The sequence below is a fragment of the Ovis aries genome, chromosome 12 (genome assembly GCF_016772045.2).
Source record: "Ovis aries strain OAR_USU_Benz2616 breed Rambouillet chromosome 12, ARS-UI_Ramb_v3.0, whole genome shotgun sequence".
NCBI lineage: Eukaryota > Metazoa > Chordata > Mammalia > Artiodactyla > Bovidae > Ovis > Ovis aries.
Window position 1 is genome coordinate 13,239,068 of NC_056065.1, and position 10,691 is coordinate 13,249,758.

The 10,691-nt window shown below is 39.5% G+C and overlaps 1 pseudogene; it reads right to left on the minus strand.

Annotated features, from left to right (window-relative positions):
• Positions 1-842: 842 nt before the first annotated feature.
• On the minus strand, positions 843-1,912 carry LOC114117328 (E3 ubiquitin-protein ligase makorin-1-like; annotated as a pseudogene).
• Positions 1,913-10,691: the final 8,779 nt, after the last annotated feature.

Consider the following 10,691-nt stretch of genomic DNA (forward strand, 5'->3'; position numbering starts at 1 on the left):
TTAAATACGTTTCTTTTTATATCTGTTGAAAGAAATCATTAATAATTTCAAATAAGAATTCATATGTTATTAAAATATGCCATTTTAGACTGACCTATGTGGAATGCAATGTTAAAATGGGGATGGTCTTGATCCCTGTCTCCAAGCCAGGCTTCAGCAATATATGAATTGTGAACTTCCAGACGTTCAAGCTGGTTTTAGAAAAGGCAGAGGAATGAGAGATCAAATTGCCAACATCTGCTGGGTCACAGAAAAAGGAAAAGACTTCCAGAAAAACACCTATTTCTGCTTTATTGACTATGCCAAAGCTTTTGACTGTGCGGATCACAATAAACGGTGGAAAATTCTGAAAGAGATGGGAATACCAGACCACCTGATTTGCCTCTTGAGAAATCTGTATGCAGGTCAGGAAGCAACAGTTAGAACTGGACATGGAACAACAGACTGGTTCCAAATAGGAAAAGGAGTATGTCAAGTCTGTATATTGTCACCCTGCTTATTTAACTTTATGCAGAGTACATCATGAGAAACACTGGGCTGGAAGAAGCACAAGCTGGAAACAAGATTGCCGGGAGAAATATCAATCACCTCAGATATGCAGATGACACCACTCTTATGGCAGAAAGTGAAGAGGAACTAAAAAACCTCTTGATGAAAGTGAAAGAGAAGAGTGAAAAAGTTGACTTCAAGCTCAACATTCAGGAAACGAAGATCATGGCATCAGGTCCCACCACTTCATGGGATATAGATGGGGAAACAGTGGAAACAGCGTCAGACTTTAGTTTTTAGGAGGCTCCAAAATCACTGCAGATGGTGATTGCAGCCATGAAATTAAAAGACACTTACTCGATGAGCTCCCAGAAGTGGTTCCTTCGTTGGGCCCGGCATCTGCTTGATGTTCCCACTTTCTGTCTCTGTGGCTCCTCTCTACGGCCATCAGGGTACCATGCTTGTAAAAACAGTTCCCTCCAAATGGGCAGCTCCCACGGCCTTCATCAAAATAACTGCATGCCTTGTTGCTCATTGCCTCCTTGTATTTCTGAATGAGTTTCTGCTTCTCTTCTTTCTCCTCCACCCAGTACTCACTTGGAATGACAAAGTTAGATGTGATCCGGCATTCTGGGCAGGACTTTAAGATCTTGCTCTCAAATTGCTTAGCACTCCTCCACTTGCGAATACACTTGAGACAGTAGGTGTGGCTGCAGTTGGAGAGGATCCCGAAGCGGCGCTCGCTGGGGTTGGCTTTCTCCTAGACCACCTCCATGCAGATGCCACACACCATGTCCTTGCTGCGCTGCACCGCGAACGAGAGCTCCATGTCCTTCTCGTGGGCCTCGATGCAGGATTTTATATGCTGTGACCTCTGGGCGGCATCCACGGGATGGAGGACCTGCAACCCGCACATGTCACATGCGTCTCCGTGCAGATACGCGCAGTTCTCCCCGTAGCGGCACTCCCCCACTGCAGCATACGGGCAGAGCTGCTTCTTGGTCTCCACTGCACTTTGCTCCTTCTCCGCGTCTTCCTTGGTCACTGAGCCCTGCAGGGGGGCTTCAGCGGAGGAAGGGGCAGTCCCGGCCACAGTAGGGCTGCCCCGGAACAAAACTCATTGAGGAACGAGAGAACAGCAACCCTTTTGACGACGAAGAGGAGGTTGTCACCTTTGAGCTGGGCGAGATGTTGCTTATGCTCTTGGCTGCAGGTGGGGACGACGACCTGACAGACTCTGAAGACGAGTGGGACTTGTTTCACGATGAGCTGGAAGATTTTTATGACTTGGATCTATAGCAGCTCGGTGGGGCGCATGCACTGGTCTGCCGAGCCTCAGGCGGCAGCGGGCCTCGGGGGTGGCGGCCGCGCCCGGGCTGCTCTCCTCGGCAGGCCTCTCAGCTCCAGGTGCTGTCGTAATCATTTTTACCCAGGGCCTGTCTTCTCAACCCCTCACCGTTTCCCCAAGGAGTATGTTGTTTTCTCTGTTTGAAAAAGTTACAAAAATAAATCTGAAAGTTAGTTTTTTTGTAACATGAATTCAACTGTCAGACAGTTAGTGTAGGTTTGTTGCGTCACGATTTTCCACCAGATCCACACAGTTCGAGGGGAGCGTACCTGGATTTCCAGGACTCACTTTGGAGGACCCCGGGTTCAGAAGTATCAGCACTGGCCCCTGCTTTGGGGGTCCAGGCAGTGGGGTGATGGGTGCAGGATCTGAACTGTAGCAAGTCGCCTCCTCCTGCTCTAGACTTGGGAGGTGGGTACTTGGTTTCTGGTGAAATCTGCACATCTGTGTTTTTCCGTCTGGTCTCTGTCCTGTCACCCCTGCCCTGTGCACTCGTCCTGTGGTTTTGGTCTCTGTTTCATTGCACACAAGTAATAATACTACTGGGTAACCAGAACCAGGTGTGAATGTATTTGAGATTTTTACCGTCTTTAGTGTGATAGAAAAACTGTGAAAGAACACATATAAGATGGGAGTGGAAGAAAACAATGCAGAGTTGGAAGCTGACTCCCCAAGGCCGAGGGACTTGGGATATGAGTGTGAGTGCGTGACAAGCTTCCCATCCCTGCATAGACGCAGTGTTCGTAGCCTTAGCGAAAAAACTCGGTTTAGTGGTTTCAGCCTCGTGTGGCAAATAGATCTTAAAGGACAAAGCAGTTTATTGGTAGCTGTTAATAGAGCAGTGCTAGCTCTGTCTGTATAAATAGAGAAATGGGCTTAGCCACGGGAGTGCAAACTATCTGGTTATGCCATGTATTAACACAACCTAGGGCTTGGGTCTGGAGTTGTGTTTAATGTTGTATGATCTCCTAGACTTCTCAGTCCAGGCACTTTGACAGACTTTTGTCCTCATTTGAGGTGTTTTTTGTCAGGTTTTTGTGTTCCTTTTTTTGTGGGTATTTGCCTCATTCCATCCCCAAGCTTTGCAGCTAGACAGTGAGGTTCAAAACTACGTTCTAAGGCGTTTCCTGTAATGGAGTCATTGGTTGACAGTACAGTAAGTCAGGCTTTTCCACTAAAAGGGGAAACAGAGGGTGGTAATCCAGAAGATAAGATAATGTTAAATTGTTAGAAGAATTCCTTGATCTGAAATTTTAGCTTTGCGTTTTGTTGCTCTTTCCTGAAAATAACTTGGAGGTGCCCCGGATGTGTCCATCTACTGCTCTGATGCCTCGGATATCACTCGTTCTTTTCACTTAAAAAAAAGATTAAAACAGTAATTGTTGCAGAGGTCTCTGTATTTTGCAGCTGCCCTTTTGTAAGATGCACTTTTCCCAAATAAAACAATTTTTAAAACCAAAAAAAAAAAAAAAAAAGACACTTACTCCTTGGAAGGAAAGTTATGACCAACCTAGATATTATATTCAAAAACAGAGACATTACTTTGCCAACAAAGCTCCATCTAGTTAAGGCTATGGCATTTCCAGTGGTCATGTATGGATGTGAGAATTGGATTGTGAAGAAAGCGGAGCTTTTGAACTGTGTTGTTGGAGAAGACTCTTGAGAGTCCCTTGGACTGCAAGGAGACCCAACCAGTCCATTCTAAAGATCAGTCCTGGGTGTTCATTGGAAGGACTGATGCTAAAGCTGAAACTCCAATACTTTGGCCACCTCATGCGAAGAGTTGACTCATTGAAAAAGACTCTGATCCTGGGAGGGATTGGGGTCAGGAGCAGAAGGGGACGACAGAGGATGAGGTGGCTGGATGGCATCACCAACTCGATGGACGTGAGTTTGCAAGAACTCCGGCAGTTGGTGATGGACAAGGAGGCCTGGTATGCTGCAGTCCATGGGGTCGCACAGAGTCAGACACGACTGAGTGACTGAACTGAACTGAACTGAATGTTAAAATGAATGTGTAACAAACCAACCAAATGATTTAGGAATGGGTTTATATTCTTATTTTTTTTCCTTACAAAGTTATTTTTCCCAAGCTCTGTAGGCTAAAGTTCTCTTTCAAGGCTATATAAACTACCAACATTTTCTGATTCAAAATGCACAAACATTTACAGAATGCATACAGGGAGTTGGTTGAGCAGTTTGTGGTTCAGTCCAAACAGAATAAGGGCAAAAAAAAAAAAGGAGAAGAAAAAATCTTAACTGTGTTTTGAGATTAAAATTTCTGTTCATCAAACCTTTACTTCGATTTAAAAATCAAATAAATATTTGCCACAAAATATTTCTAAAGGTGATAACAGAAAAGTATTATATTTTATAAATAGCAAAAATAGTAAATGTCAATAGTAAAGTAATACGTGTTATTATGTACTCAGTGGAATGCTTTATGCTTAATAGTTTTATAATATTAAGTGGTATTTCCCTATCATCAGTGGATCTGTGCTTTTATTTATTTCACAAGTCATCATCTTGGGTAGTCCCTTGTGAGTGCCTCTGTTATAAGAGATATTTATTTTGAAGCTAGTATTTTGAGTCTTGTCTAAAGCTTTGAAAGAGAGAGAAAATCACCATTAGTCTGTGAAGGAAATACAAAGTTCATGCACCGCCCTATGCATTTTTCTTTTCTGAGCCACCAATCTTACTTTTAGTTTTTGGTATGTTTCTTTAGAAAGCAGAAAAGGACATTTACTATAATCCTTGTTTTCACCAGCAAAAAAGGATCATATTTGTAACAGTATAAAATGACTTAGTTTACAAAGTTAGCATCCTTGAGCCAGTTTACATAGAACACTTCACGTGATAGTTACTAAGTTATTTTATTACTTATGTCTACAAAATCTAGCAGTCCCCTCACCCTCCCCCTATCACAATGGAGACATTGAAAGTATTAGAACTGATTTTAATTTGCAGCTCCTAGATGTGAGAAGAGAATGAATATTAAAATCAAGTGTTAAAATAAGCAGCAAAGGCAAATTTATTTTAATTTGTTCTAATTTTCATATTTCTCTATGAACGTTTTAAAGAAAATATAGTTTTAAAGACATATAGTTTAATGATAGCTAATGTACAAATTAAGTAGTCAAGTTTAGCATTCAAGGAACATATGAATTGTGTAACAGGTCTGTACATAAGTAGCTTAAGTCTGACTCACATAAAGTAAAAATAAAGGTGTTTCTAATGGGCAGGGAATGCACTAATTTGTAGACCCTCGGTCTTATCTTTTTATGGAAACAGGAAAAACAGAGATGGAATCTTGCTGACCCCGTTAGTTAATAAGAGAGGAAAAAGATAGGGTCAAGAGTCTGTATTGGATGGTGGTGATATTTCTTGGACAGATCTGGTTTCAGTTCACATTTACAACTACTTAATCCCTATTCTCAAGGGCTTGGTGATTTAGCCACAGCTAACTGTGGTAAGGCTGGAAAATGAAGTCCAGCTGTCCACAAAAAGAGAAGAGACTATAGCCTTGGTGAAGAGCTGGCCAGTCTCTGCTATACAGAATTTAGCATTTAAATTGTGACTATAATTTGGATACTTTTAACATAAAGTCTTCATACAGTTAAAACTATCAGAATGATAACTCTATCTATAATTTCACATTTTTATATTGCAATTCAAAACATTTTAAGTTACCAGTTAAAACATAACTGAATGCAGCAGGTTCTGCTACTCACCACTCACGCAGGTCAGATTCTTTGCCACTTTTCCGTTGTGTCTGCAGGCCTATTGCCCGCCTCTAGACCGTCTCTGGGACCCTGTCTTGCTTGTGTGGTCTGTCTACAGTTGCATGTTCTCTCGCCACCATAGTTCACCTGCACCCGTGGGGTACACCTGTGCATTTACTAAGGGGAAGCTAGGGGTGAAAGTCAGGCATTCCTTAACTGTTTAATTCTTCATTGCTTCTAATCTAGGAAAGGAATCAGCATGTTAGATAAGGTGTTGTGTCTATTCAGAAAACCAGAAATCAGGAGCTAAGTTAAAGGTTGCTTGATGATCTCATTTTTATGATTAAGGTTAAAGGAAAACAGGGAGGAACAGACAGAAAAGGGGCAAAGGAGTTTCTTACAAAGCGTAGACCTAGATATCACGCCGCTTCTTACTGATGCAAGAAATATAATGTCAAACACAATTTCAGCGCAGATTGAATTTAGCAAAGGCTTTTATAAAAAACTTTTTTGTGGTTTCATTTTTTTCTCAATCTGGCTTTCTTAGCATTCTGCTATTATGTTCTGATTTGGTTTTGTGATTGTTGCAAAAATGGCCTAAATTATAACAACATAGTTTCAGTTTTGTTAGATAAAAGTGAGTATTTATGTAATGACACCAATCCATTAATATATTTCTATGCTTTAATTAACCAATTTTGTTGCTTTTGTTCAAAGAACTGTGACCAATTAAGTTTATCATGCAGAAGCGTCAGGAGTCTTCAGTCAAAAAGGCAGCTGGAATCTGAAATGCTTATCGCAACGTGCCGATTTAACCTCAAGCAACATGAATAGAGAAATAAAAGCAGGAAATGGATATTATGCACTAAGCAATATTAACTTTGATATTGATGAGATGTCAGGGATAATGGACATAATCTCAGAGACTTGGGTAATATGGCTTTATTGTTTGGTTCCATGCTGAAGGTGTTCTGAGACTCACATAGGGATTGTTCTGTCAATCTTCTAGCAGCTTCCATTATCGCAGTGATAGAAGAGCCTTACTCTAGTGGTTGAGGAGATCAAACAGTGAGCTAACATGTCTCTGTGAAATCTAATACACCTTGCTCAAAATTAGTAACAATTTCTACACATCTTGGCTCCATACGTGCAAAACAAAGTGTTCTTCAAACTCCAAAGGGGAAATAAATTTTCCCCCAGTCGCATCTCATGTTCTTTGCTCATATTATACATGGATGAATTAGAGGAAAAGAGAAAGACCAGGAGAGAAAAAATTTGTATGTTTAAATAAATATGCATATAAATGAATATATTATATATATATATATACACACACACACACATACATATGTATATATGTATGTGTGTGTGTGTGTGTTGGCCTGGAGACTCAGCAGTAAAGAATTCACCTGCGATGATAACAATAACAATAATAAAGTGTGTGTGTGTGTGTATGTATATATATATGTGTGTGTGTGTATTCCTTGCAAAAGTTGTCATCAGTTAATCAGTAAATGTTTAATCAGTGTCTTCTCTAAGCTAGAAACAATAAGAACCCTAGCATATGAACCCTAACATAGCTTACGGTCTCAAGGAACTTTTATTCTAACAAAGGGAATTATCCATGAATAGATAAGGTCCAGACATATTTAATTGTCTTGAAGAAACTAATGGAAAATATAGCAGGACCATGTGAAGAGGTGGGGTTTGAACAGGTATCTCAGTGCTGAGGCTCTGTCCCTGAATCAGCACTCTTCATGATCAACAAGAAGTGAATTGTAATTTTGATTGTTCTCTGTAAAATATAGGATGACATAGGAATTAATACAACTCCATTAGAATAGCTAACTGGTGTAGAAAATAAAAGCATGCCTGCTCATATAAAAGTCTTAAGAAGTTAGGAAAACATAGCTGAATGCTCTCTCAATAATTGTCAGGACCTCTTTCCAATTCTTAGAAATAGACACTTGCAAAACATCTCCCTGTCTTATCATCTCATCTTTAACACATACATGCTACACAGAATGAAATGAGATTTCAAGAAGGAAAATAGCTTTTTCAGCTACAAAAGTCCAAGATCTAGAATTCTAAACCCAGATCCTGTGAATTAAAAACATCTTGCTTTCTTTAAATAGTAATATAATCTAATCTTTGATTCCAAATATCCTAGCTTAAATCCTGGTTTTATCACTGACTAGGTATTGACTGTGAACTTGAAACATAACCCTTCAATGTCTCATTTCCTTCACTTGGATATCAGGGATGATAAAACTTACCTTAAAGTTATCTTATGGGAATTTGAGAGGTAAATAATGGATAACATACGTAACCCCTTGGCATACCTAGTAGGGAATAAAATACAACCTTTAAAAGTTATTATGTTATACATTATAATGACATTAATCATTTTAAATATGCTAATTTTGACAATAATTTTATATAGCCCAAGCATAAACTGGCTTATATAAAATTTTAATGAGAAAAAAATACCAATCTGTATTTGCTGATAGCCTGCTATCAGAATCTAGGTACACACAGGAAAGTGGATTTATTTTTTAAATCTATAGAATGGCCCTTCCAAGTTCCATTAGGAAAAAAAGTTCATCAGTTATCTTTGGCTCTACAATGGAGTAGATTAAGTCATCAACCACTCCCCATGCCTCATGACTCTGAGCAGCTGGGTAGGCAGCTGGGTGCTCTGGGCAGCTTCCCCAGGCTAAGGATGGAAGCTTTCAGAGTGGCTCTCACACGCAAGGCCTGGGGCTCTACTTGACTGGCACATCTTTGCTAGGAAAGCTGTATTCTCAAGTGTCTCAACCTTCTCTAGGACCAGCTGGTCAGTACAAGTTTGTCCTCGTAGCTGTGGCAGAAAGTGTATACAACATACTACAGATGCGTTTTCACATCTCTGCTTGTTTCACACCTGCTAACATTGTATCGGCCAATCATGTCACACAAGCAAATGGACCCAAGGGTCCTGAAGGTATTTTATGTCTTTGAGGGGAGGAGCGGAAACAGCAGAATAAATGGGTATGGACACTGAAAAGGTGGAACTGTCTCCACAAGAAGCAAGATTTCTCTTGGGAGAAAAGTATAAGAAAAACCCATCTTTGTGGTTTAAGGATGGAGTTTTTTTTTTCTTGGTAGAAGTAAAGTTTCGTGTATGGTTGAATATGTGCTGTGGGACCTTGGGAAAGTTATTTAACCTTACTGTGGTTTGGTGAAACAGGATAATAATTCAACCCATAACTTAAAGGTTTCTTTTACAAACAAGATAATCTATGGGACAGGCTTCAAACAAGATCTGTGTATAGTAAGTGATCAGTAAAACTTTACTATTATTTGTACCTGATCTCTAAGGAAGAAAATTAACAATTTTACACAAAGTCTAAAAGCCTCCTGAGACAAGGGGAATCCAGGACTCCAGTCTCTGTTTTAACTTTTGGAAGTGGTAGGGTAAATCTTAGAATTTTTTGCTGATTACTTTGACTATTCTGTTCCTGGCATTTGCATTTAAATTTTAGACTCAGCTTATCAAAACCTGCCAACAACCTAATGAAATTTTGAATGATATTCTGTTGTTTTCAACAAATTCAAAGAAAGTTAGCATGCTACAGCACTGTATATCTTTCAACACATGAACGTGGTATATTTGAGTATTTATTTGGGTTTAAATTTCTCTGTGATGCTCTGAAGTTTTCAGTGTAGACATCTTACACATATTTTGTAAATGGAATTATTCCATCATTGGAAATTGAATTATTATTTTATTTTTCAATTGTTTATATAAAAATAAAACTGTGTTTTAAAACTTCTAATGCACGTTTTAGAAAGCTTTTTCCAAGATTTCTTAAAATAGTCTACTAAAAAATCTGACTGTTCAAATAATGACAGTTTTAACATTTTTCCTAAAAGTGAATTTTATGTGCTTTTAGAATTATTGAAATGACTAACACATCTTTTACAATGTCATATAAAGTGGGAATACTGGCCATTCTTGTCTTGAGCCACATATTTGGTTGGGAGGAAACTGGTTTTTCACTGTTTGGTGATACCTATAGTTTATTTATTTATTTATTTATTTATTTATTTATTTATTTTAGATGCCTTTATTGTTTAAGAAGTTCCCTTTTACCAACTATTATCATAAATAGATGGTGAATTTCCAAGTTCAATTTATGCATCTATTAAATATACAGCCTTGACATACTCCTTTCCCAATTTTGAACCAGTCCATTGTTCCATATCTGATTCTAACTGTTGCTTCTTGAACTGCATACAGGTTTCTCAGGAGGTAGATAGCGTGCTTAGGTAATCCCATCTCTTTAACAGTTTTCCACAGTTTGTTGTGATCCACACAGTAAAAGGGTTTAGCGTAGTCAATGAAGCAGAAGTAGATGCTTTTTTGGAAGTCTCTTGCTTTTTCTATGATCCAGTGGATGTTGGCAATTTGATCTGTTTCCTCTGCCTTTTCTAAATCCAGCTTGTACATCTGGAAGTTCTCAGTTCACATACTCTTGAAGCCTGGCTTGAAGGATTTTGAGCAATACCTTGGTAGCATGTGAGGGCTTCCTTGATAGCTCAGTTGGTAAAGAATCAGCCTGCAATGCAGGAGACCCCAGTTCTATTCCTGGGTCGGGAAGCTCTGCTGGAGAAGGGATAGGCTACCCATTCCAGTATTCTTGGGCTTCCCTTGTGGCTTACCTGGTAAAGAATCTGCGTCTATGCAGGAGACCTGGTTCGACTCCTGGGCTGTGAAGATCCCCTGGAAAAGGGAAAGGCTACCCACTCCAGTATTCTGGCCTGGAGAATTCCATGGATTTGAATATAACTCAGCTGGAATTGCATCACTTCCACTAACTTTGTTCATAGTAATTCTTCCTAACACCCACTTGACTTCACACTCTAGGATGTCTGGTTCTAGGTGAGTCCATGGGGTTGCAAAGAGTCAGACACGACTGAGTGACTTTCACTTCACTTCCCTTGGTAACATGTGAAATGAGTGCAACTGTGTATAGTTTGAATATTCTTTGGCATTGAATTTCTATGGAATTGGAATGAAAGCTGACTTTTTCCAGTATTGTGGCCACTTCTGAGTTTTCCAAATTTGCTGGCATATTGAGTGCAATACT